This window comes from Hypanus sabinus, chromosome 1 (assembly GCF_030144855.1).
Source record: "Hypanus sabinus isolate sHypSab1 chromosome 1, sHypSab1.hap1, whole genome shotgun sequence".
Classification (NCBI taxonomy): Eukaryota; Metazoa; Chordata; class Chondrichthyes; order Myliobatiformes; family Dasyatidae; genus Hypanus; species Hypanus sabinus.
The window spans coordinates 50,689,725-50,710,458 of NC_082706.1; the positions used below are offsets into that span (position 1 = coordinate 50,689,725).

The 20,734-nt window shown below is 47.7% G+C and overlaps 1 protein-coding gene across 1 annotated transcript in view; it reads left to right on the forward strand.

The window, feature by feature from the left end:
- LOC132393750 (uncharacterized) overlaps nt 1-20,734 on the forward strand; it is a 429,932-nt gene that overhangs the window by 71,472 nt on the left and 337,726 nt on the right. The window lies entirely within an intron of this gene.

The window sequence follows — 20,734 nt, forward strand, 5'->3', positions numbered from 1 at the left end:
AGAGCCGTGGTAGTAGGGGACTCCATAGTAAGAGGTACGGAAAGGGGTTTCTGCTGCAACAGGCGAGATTTAAGGATGGTGTGTTGCCACCCTGGTGCTAAGATCCAGGACATCAAAGACCGATTGCAGGGAATCCTCAAGGGTGAAGGTGAACAGCCGGAAGTGGTAGTGCATGTTGGCACAAATGACATCAGGGAGAAGAGGAAGGACAATCTGCAGCGGGACTTCAGAGAACTCGGAAGAAGGCTGAAAAGCAGGACTTCCAGGGTGGTTATCTCTGGTTTGCTTCCAGTTCCTCGTGCTGGAGAGGGCAGAAACAGGGAGATAATGGATCTGAATGTGTGGCTGAGGAACTGGTGCAGGAAGCAAGGGTTTACATTCTTGGACCACTGGGGTATGATTTGGGGTAATGATAAATTGTACAAAAGGGACGGGTTGCACCTTAATAGGCGGGAGCCCAGCATTCTGGCAGGAAGTTTGCCACTGCGACACGGATGTGTTTAAACTAAGTAGTGGGGGGGGAGGGGATGAACTGGAAATATAAAGATGGAGTTAAAGGGGAACTAAGAAATTCTAAGGGTAGAAAGACCCTAATGGGTGTTATCTACAGGCCCCCTCGAATAGCCAGATTAATCAGATCATCCAGACTACCCTGCTCATCTTGGACAGTGATCAACCTAATCTACTTTTCCAGACAATCTCAACCCATTGTGATTTGTCTACCACTGCAACATTCTATATGTCCATGGTATACACCAACACCCCCTCCCACCATTCAATGCTCAATTCAGGGGCATTTTAAAAGTACCAATGCCAGACTATTGTTTACTGTCTACCATTCTGCCTTCAGTATCAGAATTCCAAACAAACTCGGGGATCTGGGAGTCAATGCCTCCCTCAGCAACTGGGTCTTCGACTTCCTGACCAACAGACCACACTCAGGAAGGACAGGCAGCAACACGGACACCACGATTATTCAGAACATTGATTCTTCACAGGGCTGCGTGCTCAGCCCCCTGCTCTACTCTCTGTGCACATTTGGGACTGTCAGCTAGTGCCTCTGACATCCACCATTATGAGGTGGTTTGAGAGGTTTGTCATGATGCAAATCAATAAGGGGCAGATGACCTTGTTTTCTTCAGTACCAGTATGCAGTGGGCTTCCTAGGGAGGGTGAAAACATCAAATTGCAGCAGGAAGTGGTTAAAAATACCTCCAAATAACCCCCCTCTCCCCAGCTGATCTGCGCATGATCTAAGGATATGGGCAGGAACACCATCCAGGCCGGACGCTTTCCGTGAGTTCACCCTCTGGAATACTGATCTTACGTGTACAATGGTGACTGTAGATTCAGGTACTCTGGAGTCTGTCGGTTGGGTGGTGACTTCTGTTCAAAGTGTGTATGGAACACGTAAAACTCATCTGCAATGGATGTGCTCTTGACACGATGCTCTCAGATTCATTTTTAAGTCTGTTTTAACATGTAAGCCCTGATATAACAGACAACACGTCTGGAACATGATTTTACACTGGCGTTGTCTCATGGCATCGCTGATTACTTTCCTGAGGTCGTATCTCAGTTTCTTGTCAAGGTCAGGGTCACCCGCTTTGTAGTGTGTAACGGATCTCGAGCTTCACCCAATGGTTTCTGGTTTGGGAACACCAGGCTGTCCTGCCAAGAAAGACTAAAGAGTTTGTGTCTGCATTGCTTAGACTTTAGAAGAATGAGGGGTGACCTTATTCAAAGGTCTAAGACTCTGTTTTGACAGGGGAGATGTTGGATGATTTCATCAAGGTCTGGAACAAGGGACATAACTATAGATAATGGGCTGGTAGTTTCAAACTGATGTGTCAGAACTTCTTTAGGCAGAGGGTAGTGAAGGTCTGGGTGTGGAGATTGGATCATGGGGGGAAAGGATAAAGTGGAGGGGGGAGTGAACACTTGATGGCTGGAGAAGTAGAGAAGATGGAGAAAGGTGACAGAAGAGGAATGAAGACCAGCAGAGATCAGTCCTGACCCAAATCTAATGATATGACAGTGGTGAGGCTCATCAGTTGTCCTGACCTCACACATCATGAAGACACTAGAGAGACTAAACTTGGCTCATCTCAAACCCTGGCCAGATCAACCCTTGATCCCCTGTAGTTTGCCTACCAGGAGCACATTGTAGTTGCTAATGTTGTCATCTCCCTGCTTAACAGAGCCTACTCCCATTTGGATAACCAGGGAAGCACTGTGAGGGCCCTTTTATTTTAGATTTCTCAAGTGCCTTCAAAACCTCACAGCCCTCTTTACTGGGGGAGAAGCTTTGTTCAATGCAGGCTGTCATTGGGCTACCCGACTGGCAGACCACAGTTTGTGTGGCTTCAGAGCTGTGTCAGACATGGCTACAAGCAGCACTAGGGCTGCACAGGGGACTATATTGGATCCCTTGCTGTTTACCCTGTATAACGTGGACTTCAGATACAAAACTGAGTCATGTCATCTGCAGAAATTCTCTGATGACTCAGCAATAGTTGGGTGCATGAAGGGAGCACAGGTGGATGAATACAGGGTCCTGGTGGAGGTCTTTATGGAATGGTGAAAGCTGAATCATCTGCAGCTCAACATCAGTAAGACAAAGGAGATGGTGATGGCTTAAAGAAGCCTCTGGAAGTATTGACTAAGCAATCATCTGGCAAGATCTGACGGGATAATTGACATAAGAATTGCACTGACTTACGTTGTGGCCTGGCATAAATTTAGCTGCTCTGGCAATCTGTTCCGTTCAGTTGGGGTGGCATGAACCACAGGATGTGCAGTACGGGTGCCAGCCTCTGGCCTGGATTCATCTGCACCAGGTCCGAGATTGTTCTGCTTGCTTTCTGTGAGTCAGGAGCCCAGAACAGAAGAAGTTGTTTGTATTAGGTAGTTTCTTTGCTTGCAGTCTGTGTTGGGAAGATGTTGCAGGAAGTATCATGTGATGCAAAGTGTGCCTGCCCTTCACTGTACTCAGAGCTGAGTGCCAGAGTAAAATGTCATGTGATGCATTAACTGTATAAATTGTGCCTGCTCGCCTCTGTACTCAGAGGCCGGAGGCAGTGGAGATCAGCACTCTCTCTCCTTGGTACCAAGAATAGTTAATAAAGTTCCTGGACCGAGGCACAGGGTTCGAGTAATGATTTGACAACAGAAAATGGGAACAGACAGTCTGAGCACTTACGGTAACAGGCTGTTCTGCTCCAAAGAGCAGTATATGAGGCCATTCTTACCCTCGACCATTAGGCTCTATAATGGGTCAACCTATAGCCAGGGAAGTGATGACCCCTCCTGTTAGACTGTTATTAACCGCTGTTTAAGAGAGCTCTGTTTAAGCAGTGTTTACCTATGTTTACCACACCGTTCTATCACAGACACTCTGTGCAATACTGTGCAATACCATCACTGCTTATCTGGATGGTGTGAATGTGCACTCACTACTGTATAATATCATGGGAATTCTTGCACTACCATCTCATCAGTGTGAACTTGGAAATCTTGTAAATATTCTAATGTTTAATTTGTAAATCTTGTATATATTAATTTTAAAGTAACTTATTTTTATTCTTTATTACTTCTCTTCTAACAACTGTAAAGCTACAGTGAAATGCTGTGTAATTTTCATTAGGACCAAAAAAGTCTCTATCTATTTGTCTGTCTATCCGGAGAACATACTAACACGCATCATCATTGCAGGGTACGGAAACCGTGCTGCGGCAAACAGGAAGGTTCTATAATTGATAGTTAAAACTGTCCAACGCATCACTGGTACCAGCTTACCCCATCAAGGACATGTACAGAGAAAGGAGTGGGAAAAGGGTCAGTAACATCAGGAGAGATCCAAGACCCCCTGCTCATGAACTGTATGTCCAACTTCCATCATGCAGGAGACAATGTGGCATCCATGCCAGGACCACCAGATTCAAAAACAGAGACCGTCCCCAAGCAGTAACGTTAATGATGCCTCAACCTACTAACTCTCCCTCCACATCCCAAACTATCATAAACCCACCCCTCCACACCCTACACAACCAGTAACTCACCCCTCCACATCCCACACCACCACTAACCCATCCCTCCACATCCCACACCACCACTAACCCAACTCTCCACATCCCTCACCACCACTAACCCACCCTCCACATCCCACACCACCACTAACCCACCCTCCACATCCCACACCACCACTAACTCACCCTCCACATCCCACACCACAACTAACCCACCCCTCCACATCCCACACCATCACTAACCCACCCCTCCACATCCCACACCACCACTAAACCACCCTCCACATCCCTCACCACCACTAACCCAACCCTCCACATCCTACACCAACACTAACCCACCCCTCCACATCCCACACAATCACTAACACACCCCCTCCACATCCCACACCATCACTAACCCACCCCTCCACATCCCACACAATCACTAACACACCCCTCCACATCCCACACCACCCTCCACATCCCACACCACCACTAACCCACCCTCCACATCCCACACCACCACTAACCCACCCTCCATATCCCACACCACCACTAACTCACCCTCCACATCCCACACCACAACTAACCCACCCCTCCACATCCCACACCATCACTAACCCACCCCTCCACATCCCACACCACCACTAAACCACCCTCCACATCCCTCACCACCACTAACCCAACCCTCCACATCCCACACCACCACTAACCCACCCCTCCACATCCCACACCACCCTCCACATCCCACACCACCACTAACCCAACTCTCCACATCCCTCACCACCACTAACCCACCCTCCACATCCCACACCACCACTAACCCACCCCTCCACATCCCACACCACCACTAACCCACCCTCCACATCCCACACCATCACTAATCCACCCCTCCACATCCCACACCACCACTAACCCCCCCTCCACATCCCACACCACAACTAACCCACCCCTCCACATCCAACACCATCACTAACCCACCCCTCCACATCCCACACCACCACTAAACCACCCTCTACATCCCTCACCACCACTAACCCAACCCTCCACATCCCACACCACCACTAACCCACCCTCCACACCCCACACCACCACTAACCCACCCCTCCACATCCCACACCAACAATAACCCACCCTCCACATCCCACACCACCACTAACCCACTCCTCCACATCCCACACCATCACTAACCCACCCCTCCACATCCCACACCACCACTAAACCACCCTCCACATCCCTCACCACCACTAACCCAACCCTCCACATCCCACACCACCACTAACCCACCCCTCCACATCCCACACCACCCTCCACATCTCACACCACCACTAACCCAACTCTCCACATCCCTCACCACCACTAACCCACCCTCCACATCCCACACCACAACTAACCCACCCCTCCACATCCCACACCATCACTAACCCACCCCTCCACATCCCACACCACCACTAAACCACCCTCCACATCCCTCAACACCACTAACCCAACCCTCCACATCCCACACCAACAATAACCCACCCTCCACATCCCACACCACCACTAACCCACCCCTCCACATCCCACACCATCACTAATCCACCCCTCCACATCCCACACCACCACTAACCCACCCCTCCACATCCCACACCAACACTAACCCACCCTCCACATCCCACACCACCACTAACCCACCCTCCACATCCCACACCACCACTAACTCACCCTCCACATCCCACACCACAACTAACCCACCCCTCCACATCCCACACCATCACTAACCCACCCCTCCACATCCCACACCACCACTAAACCACCCTCCACATCCCTCACCACCACTAACCCAACCCTCCACATCCTACACCAACACTAACCCACCCCTCCACATCCCACACAATCACTAACACACCCCTTCCACATCCCACACCATCACTAACCCACCCCTCCACATCCCACACAATCACTAACACACCCCTCCACATCCCACACCACCCTCCACATCCCACACCACCACTAACCCACCCTCCACATCCCACACCACCACTAACCCACCCTCCACATCCCACACCACCACTAACTCACCCTCCACATCCCACACCACAACTAACCCACCCCTCCACATCCCACACCATCACTAACCCACCCCTCCACATCCCACACCACCACTAAACCACCCTCCACATCCCTCACCACCACTAACCCAACCCTCCACATCCTACACCAACACTAACCCACCCCTCCACATCCCACACAATCACTAACACACCCCCTCCACATCCCACACCATCACTAACCCACCCCTCCACATCCCACACAATCACTAACACACCCCTCCACATCCCACACCACCCTCCACATCCCACACCACCACTAAACCACCCTCCACATCCCTCACCACCACTAACCCAACCCTCCACATCCCACACCACCACTAACCCACCCCTCCACATCCCACACCACCCTCCACATCCCACACCACCACTAACCCACCCTCCACATCCCACACCACAACTAACCCACCCCTCCACATCCCACACCATCACTAACCCACCCTCCACATCCCTCACCACCACTTACACACCCTCCACATCCCACAGCACTACTAACCCACCCCTCCACATCCCACACCATCACTAACGCACCCTTCCACATCCCTGTTGGCCAGAAAGAATGACAATCTTCAAATCAGTGAATTGAAATGAATCAAGGACAGTGGAAGTGGTCTTTGTTCTTGCTACGTCTTTGGAGGATGGAGGCTGCCATTTTGTGAAGACACTCGATTCTCCATTTTGTGAGCTTGACATGCTGGACTTGATTAGTGTTTTAAAGAAGACACAAAGACTTCAGGTAATCTGCTGGACTGCATTTCTGCATTTCCAAATAAGGAGTTGTTTGTGAGGTGTCCTTTGGTTGAATATAACATGCAGACTTGTGAATGCCTGAGGTGATTCAAGCTCATTGCTGACTGAGAACAAAGAGCCATGAGTCAGCAACGGTCCCTTGATGGGAAGAGGACAATAGATGGCGGCTGCTTGGACCAGAGCCAATGACCAGGCGTTAAAGGCCAGACACATGACCTGTGGCCAATGACACGGGAATGCGACATTTGAATTGATAATCAATGGATATTGTTACGTACTCGTGACATGACCGTGGTACCCTTGTCACGTGACTGGGGTTGAAGCTATACTGGACTTGAGGTAATGGTCTTGTGATGGTGGAGTGATGTCATTTTCCCGCCAGTAGAGATCATGTGACAGGTTTTTTTTACAGGTTATAAAAGGAAGACCCCACCCTGTGAGGAGGGGCAGTTCGTGGCTGGATTTGCCAAGTTGACTTCATGCCACTGCGTGATTTAATGTGATGACGCAGTTTAGTTGAAAGATGAAGTTTTATCTAATGCCTAAAGTTTAAAAGGTCATTGCCAGCAGTTTCTTTACAATACTGCTAGTTCAGAAGTCAGTGGAGAGTGAAGATTGGAGTTTGGCAGTTAAAGATCGAGGAGAATCTATTTTTGACGGTGAAGCGGGTTCGACCTTATTTAATCCTTATTCGAAAGGAATTCGGGGACTGTTCTCATGTTAATCTCTGCGGGATAGCAGAAGATTGAGGACAGTGTGATAAAGGAAAGGTCAGTGCCTTTAAACCGTTTCGTTTCGTACATTCTTCGTGGGAAAAGTTTGACGCTGGGGATCGAAACAAAACGGCATGAAAGAGAATTTAAATCGTCCTATAAAGTCTCTCATTTTAAATGGACTGTGAGCATTTTTGAACTTTTGGCAATATTACTTTAAAGAACTGTTTTTGCAACATCGCTTTAAGAACTGTTTGAGCTGCATCGCTTTAAGAACTGTTTAAGCTGCCGCACAGCAGCTGATTTCCAGTTACGTTAGAGTTTGTTAACTTTTGCGGGGTTTGTTTTCAGTGTTTAGTGAACGTGTTGTTTGTTATATAAAAACCTTTGCCTAACTCATATATTTATTTTTGCCTGAATACGTAACAATATTGAAGTGGATGCTTTGTGTGCACCGGTGGCGGTAACTTCGAAGAATAACCGTCGCAGACACAAGCGAGAAGAACCCTGCGTGAAGAGAAGCACGTGGAGAGAGAGTCGGGTCCACGAGGAACAAGGAGAGCCTGGCCAGCGTGAATTCCTCCGCCCAGGAAATACCTTTGCTCTTTGACTATCAAGGAGAGTTGGGGTACTTAGCAGTTCTGCGCACAAGGTACTTAATGTATGAATTCACGTATTTGTTAGTTTGAACAATAAAGGTAATTGTCAGTAAATACCGATCTTTCTGTGCCTCACTCAGAATCGTTGGAAGAGGTATTAGCGGTATCTCTCCCTCCTCTCCTTTCCAACAGGATTGGCGTCCCTGGGTGGGCTTGAGGTTAAATCTCTCGTTGAGTCACGTGGGTGAGAAACAGTGGCTGGGTAACTGGTTGGTAGTCACCCAGGATGAAGAATTTAGGGAAATCTGCAAGTCCGAAGGACTTGGATAGTTTTGATTGGAGGGAATTCCTTCCGAAGTACGTATTGGGAAATGGCCACAATACGGGGAGTGTGCTGGACACACCAGCGGTAAAAGGCGGCGAAGTGTTGTTTAGAATTGCCCGAGGAAAATTGTCGGACTACAGAAGCCAGTAGCAGTTGCCTGCCTCATTGGGGAATTAATAGAAGCCGATGTTGAGAGAGATAAGTTAGCAGACGAAAACAAAAGAATCCGAGAGGAAAACGAAACAAAATGCTCAGAAAGGAGTTACAAATCCTCCAGGGAAATTTTACAGATTTACAGGGACAAAGAGAATGGATTTGGTGCATATGAATGAGTTTCAGCTAAAATGCAAGAAAATCGTTAAAGAACAGAGAAAACTGGAAAAGGAAGCTAATTTAGCCAAGAGCCAAGCAGAAGAATAAAAGAAACAGTGCAGTTATTTAAAAACAGCTCTAAATGTGATACAGAAATCAGTTTCTGAAAAGAGAAGTAATACTAGTGACCATACAAAGTGTTTAAAGCAGATACAAAAGCTGCAGGACCAACTTACTGCACAGAGGGGAATAATATGCTCTTTTGGATCTGAAAGAGGGGAAGAGAGTGAATATGTAGACATAGATTGGAACGGTTTAGCCGATGATGCGACTAGATATGGTCTTGATAATGACGAAGCGCTTTTCCTGAGGATCCCCTGCCCACGTACAATACTAAGGAATCGCTGGTGCCAGCGGCACCACTAACACCCATAGTTACTATTCGAGAGGGGGGAGCTGGGGCAGGAAATCAAAACCAGAATCCGTTTAGAGTACAGCAGCTCAGAGATATTGCCAAAGTTATCGGAATTTGTGGGTTCGGAGATGATCCTCGGGAACTGTTTCAAGCCACTAATCATCAGGGAATAATACACAGTCTAGATGACGCCGAGGAAAGGAAATTGATTATAGTGTGTTTGCATCCAAATATACACTCAGCTTTGCCAAACGTACAACAACAAAGTGGGGACACAAATGAGGAATTAAAGACGGCGATATTGACGGTTATGGGTATTAACAGGGATGATCCTGTAGAGGCGTTAGCCAAATGTTACCGGAGGGGAGGTGAACATCCCAAGGCGTTTGCGTCCCGTTTGTGGACGGTGTTCCAAGGAGTATATGGAACAACAGTAGATCGAGACCATTTAGGACCAGAGCCCTTAAATAGATGGTTAAGGACATTGGTGGCTGATGCACCATCAATAACTTACTCTGAGACGTAAGGCGAGATATCGGCTTTTATTGACTGAAGAAGGAACCAGCAGTGAGTGACCATCATACTACATTCTGGAGAGACCATGAGGCAGAGGATCAGACCTCGATCGCCTTTATACAGGGGCCTGTGGGAGGAGCCACAGGAGCAGTCAGAAGGGGGCGTGTCCAGACAGGCACATAGTTCACCACATTCACCCCCCCTTTGTTTGAAAGAGTCCCCATGTGGCGAAGTTTCTTACAGGTCAAGTCTATCAGGTGGTCGAATCTGTCGCTGCGATCTACGTAGCACCGGCTGTGATTGCACCGATGCCGGTGACATTGGTGATTGCACAGGGGACGGAGGTTGTGCTGGTTCCAGCTCATGCATGTGCGAGGCACCTGGTATATAAGTGTCATGAGGAGTCTATGTAGGGCCTGGTGAGCGCGGTGTCACCCCGGGTACAGGGTTCATAGTTACCGGAGAGTGTTCAGGGTAGTGGTCTGCTGCACCTGCGGGCGCCAGGTCACGGATGGACCACATAAGCATACTTGGGGTTCGCATGCAGACGGTGAACCCTCTCGACCAGCGGGGAGTATTTATTACTCCTCACATGTTTCCGGAGCAGCACTGGCCCCGGGGATGTCAGCCAAACTGGTAGGGTGGTCCCAGTGACAGACTTCCTGGGAAAAGAGAATAGGTGTTTGTGAGGGGGGGTGGGGCAGCCATCCGACCACCTGGGCCCTCCAGGGGCTTGTGCTTGGCTCAATGATCCCCTCCCCGAGCAGCCGCTGCACCTCTGACTGAATGAAGGCCCTGTCCCCCGCACTGTACCGCCTGCTTTTAGTCGCCACAGGTTTACAGTCGGGGTCAGGTTGGCGAACCGCGGCGGGGGAGGAACCTTGAGAGTGGAGAGACTACAAGTGGTGTCGGTAGCGCAGCTGTCGTGCTGGATGGGATGTGTGTGTCGCTGTGTGTGTGTGGTCAGTGGTGATGAAGTCCCACAGCACTGAGTATTCCGGACAGTGAGTGGTGGGAGGGGCCCGTCATATACCATAGTCACACTTTCAAGATGGCTCTGGAAGTCCAGCCCCAATAGCACAGGTGCGCACAGATTAGGCATGACCAGTAGCGCAAAGTTCCGATATTCTGTGCCTTGCACCACCAATGTCGCTACACAACCCGCCCCGATGTCTGTGGAATGCGACCCAGAAGCCAAATGGATCTTCTGACTTACTTGTTGCGAATCCACAGCATTGCACTGTGTCCGGGTGAATGAAACTCTTAGTGCTGCCCGTGTCAAACAGGCATCTAGACCTGTGCCCCTCCACCCGAATGTCCATCATGGACCTTGCAAGCTGGTGTGGGGCACTTTGGTCGAGGGTCACAGTGGCCAGAGATGAGCCGTCGGGGTACCCGGTAAGCATCGGAGGGCCGGGGGCGGGGCATGCTGACTCCGACAAAGATGGCCGCCCACATCCGGGGTACCCGGTAAGCATCGGAGGGCCGGGGGCGGGGCATGCTGACACCGACAAAGATGGCCGCCCACATCCGGGGTACCTGCTAAGCATCGGAGGGTTGGGGGCGGGGCGTGCTGATGCCGACCAAGATGGCCGCCTACATCCGGGCATGCAAGATGGCGGCCCCCACATCTCACCCGCAGCGCTGCACTCCGCTCGCAGTTTAGACTTACAGACCTCGGCGAAATGGCCCCGCTTTCCGCAGCTGGAGCAGGTCGCTTCTCGCGCTGGACAGCGTTGTCAGGAGTGCTTTTTGTGGCCACAGAAATAACAAAGCACAGGCTTCTGACGGGCCACCGCCATGGTCGGGTTCGGGGAGCTCGTGGAATCGTGACTGGCAGCGGCGATTTCGCTCACAGGAGCCGGCGGTGGCGGGGTCTGAGGCGTCCACGGAACCGGCAGGCAATCGCGCGACTGGACAGCATCGGCGTAGTGCAGAGCAGCTTCCAGAGCGATGGCCGTCTCGATCGCCGAGCGTAAGGTCAGATTGGAGTGTTCCAGCAGTCGCTGGTGCACGTACACTGACCTCAGTCCCGTCACAAAGGTGTCTCGTACTAGCAGCTCCGCATGCTGTTCTGCCGTGAGCGTCTTGCAGTCACAAGCTCGGACGAGTGTCTGTAGTGCTCGGAGAAACTCGGCGCTCGATTCTCCAGGCCGCTGTCGCCGGGTAGCTAAACGATATCTTGCGTAGACGGTGTTCACCGGCTGCAAGTACTGTCTTTTGAGGGCGTCCAGTGCCCCTTCGTAGGTCGGCAGGTCCCGGATAATGGAATAAACTTTTGGGGTGACCCTCGAGAGGAGAATTCTGTACATAACGGCAGGGTCAGTCGCACGACGCTCCGCCAAGTATGATTGGAAGCATGCAAGCCAGTGTTCAAAAGCAAGAGCTGCTTCAGGGTCTTGAGGGTCCAAATCCAACCTTTCCGGATGTAAAACGGTTTCCATGTTTTAAAACTTCCAGTCAATAAAATTGATGCACCATCAATAACTCACTCTGAGACGTAAGGCGAGATATGGGCTTTTATTGACTGAAGAAGGAACCAGCAGTGAGTGACCATCATACTACATCCTGGAGAATGAGGCAGAGGATCAGACCTCGATCGCCTTTATACAGGGGCCTGTGGGAGGAGCCACAGGAGCAGTCAGCAGGGGGCGTGTCCAGACAGGCACATAGTTCACCACAGTGGCTCACTCTACCGATGAATCTAAAAAGGTATTAGACATGTTTGATCCCACTGACCCTACACATAATGAGGCATGGTTACTGAGGAAAAATGAGTAGAGCACGGGAAAAGGAGACACAAAGGCCAAATAAACCTGCTAATAGGAAATTGCCGTCTGCTGGAGATAAGGCAACTGCCTGGAGAAATGAGGGTAGGGGACCCACTTCAAATATCACCCCACCACACTATCAAGTGACTAGGAGAACCAGAGGAAATGAAACAGTGTCGAGAACAGGGAGACTTGGAGGTGGAGTGATTAAATGCTATAATTGTGATCAAGAGGGACACATCAAGACAGAATGTCCAAACCTGAGAAGTGGGAGACTAGGACAAGGAGGTGTGACCTTGGAGGGGCCAGACAGACCAAGCCCACAAAACAATGTGGTGGAGACATCGCCATCTGGGGGATTGTACCCCAAGCTTCAATGACGGTGTCAGGCCCCACCAACATGGGTGTGTGACACAAGGTGGGATGAAACTGGAAGACCTCTAGTCAATGGTTGGGTCAGAGGCCACCCTGTTACCTTTTTATGGGACACTGGAGGATTCCGAATCACCGTTCACACCACTAACGTAACTAACGCAAACTGGGAAATGCAAGGTAAAATTATCTTGTGGATTTACAGGTCATTCACAAGTGGGACATGTGTGTGCATCCTTAGAAGTTAGAATAGGAGACACAGCATTAGAACATTCCATAGTGCTGGTTGAATTACCCCGGGAGCCGGAACATATACTGGGGAGAGATTACATGGCCAAAGTGGGACTTTGTTTTGATCCAGTTAACTGTATGATCTGGCGAATGCCAACAGCGGTGTATGAATGACACATGTCACAGACAAATTCCAGTAGGTGAATATCAGGATAGAATCTGCACCATGGGGGAAATGTGGATAAAAGCAGAGGAGATGAGCAATGATCACATGGTTCAGCAAATCATTACACAAAACTTAGGGACATTTGCACGGTACAAGCATGACTGTGGAAAGATGGCTGGCAGTGTGTGCATACAAAGTCCAGACCCCAAACCACAGAAGCAATATGGATTTCCAAAGGAAGCTGAGGAAGCTGTGGCTCAGGTAATACAGAGTTTGGTACAACAAGGGGTACTGAGGCCTGTAGCATCAACTAATAACTCACCCATATGGCCAGTGAGGAAACCGGATGGTAGTTGGAGATTGACAATAGACTATTCAGACCTGAATAAAGTAACCCCTATAACAGCCCCAACTGTAGCAACTAACCCAGAAACAGTAGTCAAACAGAACGAAAAAGTGCAATGGTTTACAGTTTTAGATACAAACAATGGATTTTGGTCTGTCCCATTAGAAAGAGAGTGTCAGTACAAGTTTACATTTACCTTTCAGGTACAGCAATATACATGGACTGCCCTAACACAGGGGTTCCATAATTCCCCATCTATATTTCACCAGAATTTAAAGGAAGGCTTAAAGAGGTTCACAATGCCTGAATGCTTGGTCCAATATGTAGATGATTTACTCCTGCAGACAGAAAATAAGCAGGAACGTTATCCGCTATTGACAGAACTGTTGCAATTATTGCATGCATTGGGACTAAAGGTATATCCTAAAAAAGCACAGGTGATGAAACAAGAAGTTTGTTATTTGGGAATGACCTTGACCACCGGGAAAAAGAGAAATTGATAAACGAAGAGTAGAGTTGGTTATGAAACTGCCTATTCCTCAAGATGTGAAAGGGCTGAGGTCCTTTCTGGGGCTAACAGGCTACTGTAGGGATCACATTGATGGATTTTCCACTAAGGCAGCTCCTTTAATGGAATTACTGAAAAAGAATGTGGCATGGGATTGGAAATCAGATCACACCCAGGCCATCACAGCTCTGAAGCAAGCACTGGCCATGGCGCCTGCTTTGAAAACCCCAAATCCGAATGAACCATTTTCATTGGAGGTGGCTACAACTGATACCAGCCTCTCAGCAGTCCTATCACAGGAGACACATGGGAAGTTCAGACCAGTAGCGTATGCATCACGCATGCTCTCACCAGTAGAACAGGGGTATACAGTATGTGAAAAACACTTGTTAGCGGTTTTCTGGGCAGTACAACATTTCAAATACATAGTGGGACTTTATCCACTTACGATATTGACAGAACATACCCCCATACAATTACTGTTAGATGGAAGGATTAAAGATGGCTCAGTAAGCCAAAACAGGATTGCCAGGTGGACATTGCTGTTGCAAGGGAGAAATGTAACTGTAAAAGGAGTAAGTGGCACCACTATGTTAGCTGACAACCTGGTGTACCAAGGTGGTGAACATGTGTGTCAGGTTCTGAGATCAAATGATCCCAAAGGACCATTTGTATCAAAACAAACAGGAGGGGGTAGAGACAAATCAGACAAACTAATGCTTGAGACCAAAGACACAAAGCAGAAGGGAAAACCCTACTTTAAAATTATGTGGCGGCTCATCAAATAGGAAAGAAGCAGCAGCAGAGTAAAGCCTACTTCGACTTAAAAGTCAGTCTCACAGAATTAAGCCCAGGACAAAGAGTGATGATTAGAATACACCAACCCACTTCATTTTTAAATCCAAGTTTCCAGGGCCCTATGAAATCATAGACAAAGCAAGTCCATCAGTATACAGGGTGCTAACTTCTCCAGATAAAAGTGGATGGTACCACATCAACCAGTTGAATTTGATGGGGGAGAAACAGGAAAATTATCATCATCGACATGTAACAGTTGATGTACATGATAGTCCCAATTTTGGAGACTTGACAATTGATGTGCACAATAGTTCTGATTTGGAAGATCTGAATTTGGAACAGTTATTCCAAGAAGATGGCAACAGATCTGACCAAGGAGTTTTCCATTTTCTCAGTTTGAAAAACAGGGGAGATGTGTAAATAAAATGAGGAGAAATACATTGGTTGCTGCTTCCCTTGTCTTGAAACAAAATTGGGTGAGAAAAGATGGAAGATTTGAGTCCAAAGATGATTGGGAGCTTAGATTACATAGGTTGGAAAACCAAATAGAAAACATGGATTTAAAGTAATTCAAGATTAGAACTGGAAATAAGAGCAGATATTACCCTTTGTGTACTTACAGATTTAATTCAATATGTAGAGAATAATGCATTTTATGGCGAAGGAATTGACCGTGACTGGGGTCGGGATTGGTTGTGCTTCCGAAACATTACTGCCGATTAACTCGTCAACAACGTCATTATATGAAGAATATTCAGTGATCAAAGGAAACTTTTCTCAATGGATACGGGTAACATGGGCGCATGTGGAAGAAAAAGAAGACTCGAATTTGTATTATGCTGAGGTAGATGGTTTGATGTGTGTGGATAAAACATTAAATATTCCATAGGGTACTGGGTGATGAGGATAAAGGGAGGTTTTATGTGGCTGACATCAGCTATGAGTTATACCAAAGGATGGAAAGAGCGTCCTTTGGAAAGTCACAATGTTGCAATTGTGGATGTGACTTTAAATTTGACTATTGGAGGACAAACTTTGCCTCAACCAGCAGTGGAGAAGGTAGTGGAGGAAAGTCTATCAATCCAATGAACTGATGGAGATTGATATTTTTGGGACTGTGTTGTAACTGAGTTGCCACCGATTCCACATTTGACTGCAGACTGGACACAAGTGGTGGAGGAGGCAAAGGAAATAATTCATCAGTGGGTTGAACATTCAAAAGTTATTAAGACACATGCTGAGAAGGCAAATGAAATGTTGAGTGACTTAGACTTTTGGGGTAAATTTTGGAATTGGGGGATGAAATGTTCAAATACATCCACGGGTGAGAATAATCTCACATGTTGTAGTAATATTAATTTTTTGTACACTGATGATTGTATTATTTAATGTGTATCAACTCAGCAGATGGAAGGCTGAAATTATGCAAAAGGTAGAGGGGAATGGTTTTGCACTACTGAAAAAATGATGGCCAGTATAAAAATTGTATGAATGTAGTAAGTAAAAGTTATAATGTAAGTGCAGCACACCTGCTGGGGGTCCATGGCAATCCAGTGGATGGTCAATAGAATAGAGAAGGATAGTGATCCTAAGATAAAACTTTGGATCAAGAGGAGGGATATGTTGGCCAGAAAGAATGACAATCTTCAAATCAGTGAATTCAAATGAATCAAGGACAGTGGAAGCAGTCTTTGTTCTTGCCATGTGATTGGGGGATGGAGGCTGCCATTTTGTGAAGACACTTGATTCTCCATTTTGTGAGCTTGACATGTTGGACTTGATTAGTGTTTAAAAGAAGATACAAAGACTTCAGGTAATCTGCTGGACTGCATTTCCAAATAAGGAGTTGTTTGTGAGGTGTCCTTTGGTTGAATATAACATGCAGACTTGTGAATGCCCAAGGTGATTTGAGCTCATTGCTGACTGAGAACAAAGAGCAATGAGTCAGCAAAGGTCCCTTGATGGGAAGAGGACAATAGATGGAAGCTGCTTGGACCAGAGCCAATGACCAGGCGTTAAAGGCCAGACACATGACCTGTGGCCAATGACACGGGAATGCGACATTTGAATTGATAATCAATGGATATAAAAGTGGATGCTTTGTGTGCGCCGATGGCAGTAACTTCGAAGAATAACCGTCGCAGACACAAGCGAGAAGAACCCTGCGTGAAGAGAAGCACGTGGAGAGTGAGTCAGAACCACAAGGAACAAGAAGAGCCTGGCCAGAGTAAATTCCTCCACCCGGGTAATACCTTTGCTATTTGACTATCCAGGAGTGTCAGGGGTACTTAGCAGTTCTGCGCACAAGGTGCTTAATGTATGAATTCATGTATTTGTTAGTTTGAACAATAAAGGTAATTGTCAGTAAATACCGATCTCTCTGTGCCTCACTGAGAATCGTTGGAAGAGGTATTAGCGGTATCTCTCCCTCCTCTCCTTTCCAACATCCCACACCACCACTAACCCACCCCTCCACATCCCTCACCACCACTTACACACCCTCCACATCCCACAGCACTACTAACCCACCCCTCCACATCCCACACCATCACTAACCCACCCTCCACATCCCACACCATCACTAACGCACCCTTCCACATCCCTGTTGGCCAGAAAGAATGACAATCTTCAAATCAGTGAATTGAAATGAATCAAGGACAGTGGAAGTGGTCTTTGTTCTTGCTACGTGTTTGGAGGATGGAGGCTGCCATTTTGTGAAGACACTCGATTCTCCATTTTGTGAGCTTGACATGCTGGACTTGATTAGTGTTTTAAAGAAGACACAAAGACTTCAGGTAATCTGCTGGACTGCATTTCTGCATTTCCAAATAAGGAGTTGTTTGTGAGGTGTCCTTTGGTTGAATATAACATGCAGACTTGTGAATGCCTGAGGTGATTCAAGCTCATTGCTGACTGAGAACAAAGAGCCATGAGTCAGCAACGGTCCCTTGATGGGAAGAGGACAATAGATGGCGGCTGCTTGGTCCAGAGCCAATGACCAGGCGTTAAAGGCCAGACACATGACCTGTGGCCAATGACACGGGAATGCGACATTTGAATTGATAATCAATGGATATAAAAGTGGATGCTTTGTGTGCGCCGATGGCAGTAACTTCGAAGAATAACCGTCGCAGACACAAGCGAGAAGAACCCTGCGTGAAGAGAAGCACGTGGAGAGAGAGTCGGGTCCACGAGGAACAAGAAGAGCCTGGCCAGCGTAAATTCCTCCGCCCGGGTAATACCTTTGCTATTTGACTATCCAGGAGAGTCAGGGGTACTTAGCAGTTCTGCGCACAAGGTGCTTAATGTATGAATTCATGTATTTGTTAGTTTGAACAATAAAGGTAATTGTCAGTCAATACCGATCTCTCTGTGCCTCACTGAGAATCGTTGGAAGAGGTATTAGCGGTATCTCTCCCTCCTCTCCTTTCCAACATCCCACACCACCACTAACCCACCCCTCCACATCCCACAACACCACTAACCCACCCCTCCACAGCCCACACCACCACTAACCCACCCCTCCACATCCCACACCACCACTAACCCACCCCTCCACATCCCACAACACCACTAACCCACCCCTCCGCAGCCCACACCACCACTAACCCACCCCTCCACAGCCCACACCACCACTAACCCACCCCTCCAAGTCCCACCACCACTAACCCACCCCTCCACAGCCCACACCACCACTAACCCACCCCTCCACATCCCACAACACCACTAACCCACCCCTCCACAGCCCACACCACCACTAACCCACCCCTCCAAGTCCCACACCACAACTACTTTATCAGTGACCTTCTGTATAGACATACCTGAGCCTAGCATCACTTTATGAACAGGCGATCCGTGTAGATGAGCAACAGTACTGTGCACACGTACAGCTAGGCTGCCAAAGAGTTTTGCACAGGACTGAAAAAGGCGATGAGGGATGCTCCTTGATGAGGTTGAAGCCTTTCATGCTGGCTGGTAGGGAGTATTCTGGAGTTATGTGAATATTGCAGAGATTTGTTCAAATAAGTACCAGTTTTCAGTTCTTAACGTACATTTTAAATTGCAAGCAGTGAATTGAATTAGTGTCTGCATATTTGTGTCTCATTCACAATACACAAAACGGTACTGTAGTTTACAGATATATATTTATTGTGCTTTATGGTATTCTTTGTCTAATGGAGGTCTTTTATTTCTGCTGCATTGGATCCGGATAACAAATATTTCATTCTCTTCTATCCTGTCCTCCAGGAGGACCACGGCCTGTCGTGGTTTGGAGGCTTGCGTGCCTCACTAACCCAGAGAGCTATGCTGAGCTGGAGTTGGGGATTTATGCTTTGGCTCCTGTTCGGGTCACCCATGACAAACAAGTTAAAGAGCAGAGGCCAGACTAAGAGTGGTCCATCGGCCCTCCAGGTTCGGGGGTTCAGTTCGGGATGAACAACCCTGATTCATAAAACAAATTGTTAGGGGAACAGCAATGAACAATCTGTCTATATCTGTGTGGCCGTAGAGAGCATTCTGACAGGCTGCATCACAGTCTGGTATGGAGGGGCTACTGCACAGGACTGAAAGATGCTGCAGAATGTTGTAAATCTAGTCAGCTTCATCTTGGGCACTAGCCTACAAATTAGCCAGGACATCTTTAGGGAGCGGTGTCTCAGAAAGACAGCGTCCATTAAAAAGGACAACAAGCACCCAGGGCATTCTCTTTTCTCACTGTTACCATCATGTAGGAGTTACAGGAGCTGAAGGCATACACCCACTGAATCAGGAACAGCATCTTTCCCTCTGCCATTCGATTCCTAAATGGACATTGAAGCTTTGGACACTACCTCACTTTTATTTAATATACAGCATTTCTGTTTTTGCATATTTGTAAAAGATCTATCCAATATATTATTATTATTATTATTATTATTATTATTATTATTATGTTTTATTTTTCCCTCTCTGCTAGATCATGTATTGCATTGAACTGCTGCTGCTACGTTAACAAATTTCACGTCACATGCCGGTGATAATAAACATGATTCTATTTCTGATGGAGATTCTTGATTGCTCCCCAAAATGCAAACGGCATAAAGGGCAGTAAGTAAGTATCCTTGTGTACTGGAGGGCTTGTGTCTCCACACTTTCCACTCTTTTAACACCACAATCCTCCGTCTTTCCCCACTACACTCCCTCTCATCTGCCCTTCTGTAACATTCTACCCCACATGTGGGAGAAGTGAGACTGGGGGCATCTCTGAGACTGGGAGATGAACTCGCACTCTGTGTTTCACAGTGCAGTGTTACGGTCGGGGAGAGATCCATGAGAAGATTGTGAAAGAGCTGGACATCTCCCAGTGTGAAGGGCCAGGTGTTCCCTGTGTTCTCTTTGTCTACAGAGTGTCTCATGAAATTCAGGATATTCGAAATGCCCTTCACTGGGTCACAGGTAAACGCTTAATAAGACGATGAGATATAGGAGCAGAATTAGGCTATTTGGTCCATCAAGTCTGCTCCACCATTTTATTATCGGTGACCCATTTTCCCCTCAGCCTCAATCTCCTGCTGTCTCCCCATATCTCCCTGTCTCCCGTGCCCTGACTAACCAAGAACCTATCAATCTCTGCCTTAAATATACCCGATGACTTGGCCTCCACAGTCACCTGTGACAATGAATTCCACAGATTCACCACTCTCTGGCTAAAGAGATTTCCCCTCATCTCTGTTCCATTAGGACACACTTCAATTTTGAGGCTCTGTCCTCTAGTCCATGGGAAACATCCTTTGTACATCCACTCTATCAAGACCTTTCAACATTTGATAAGTTT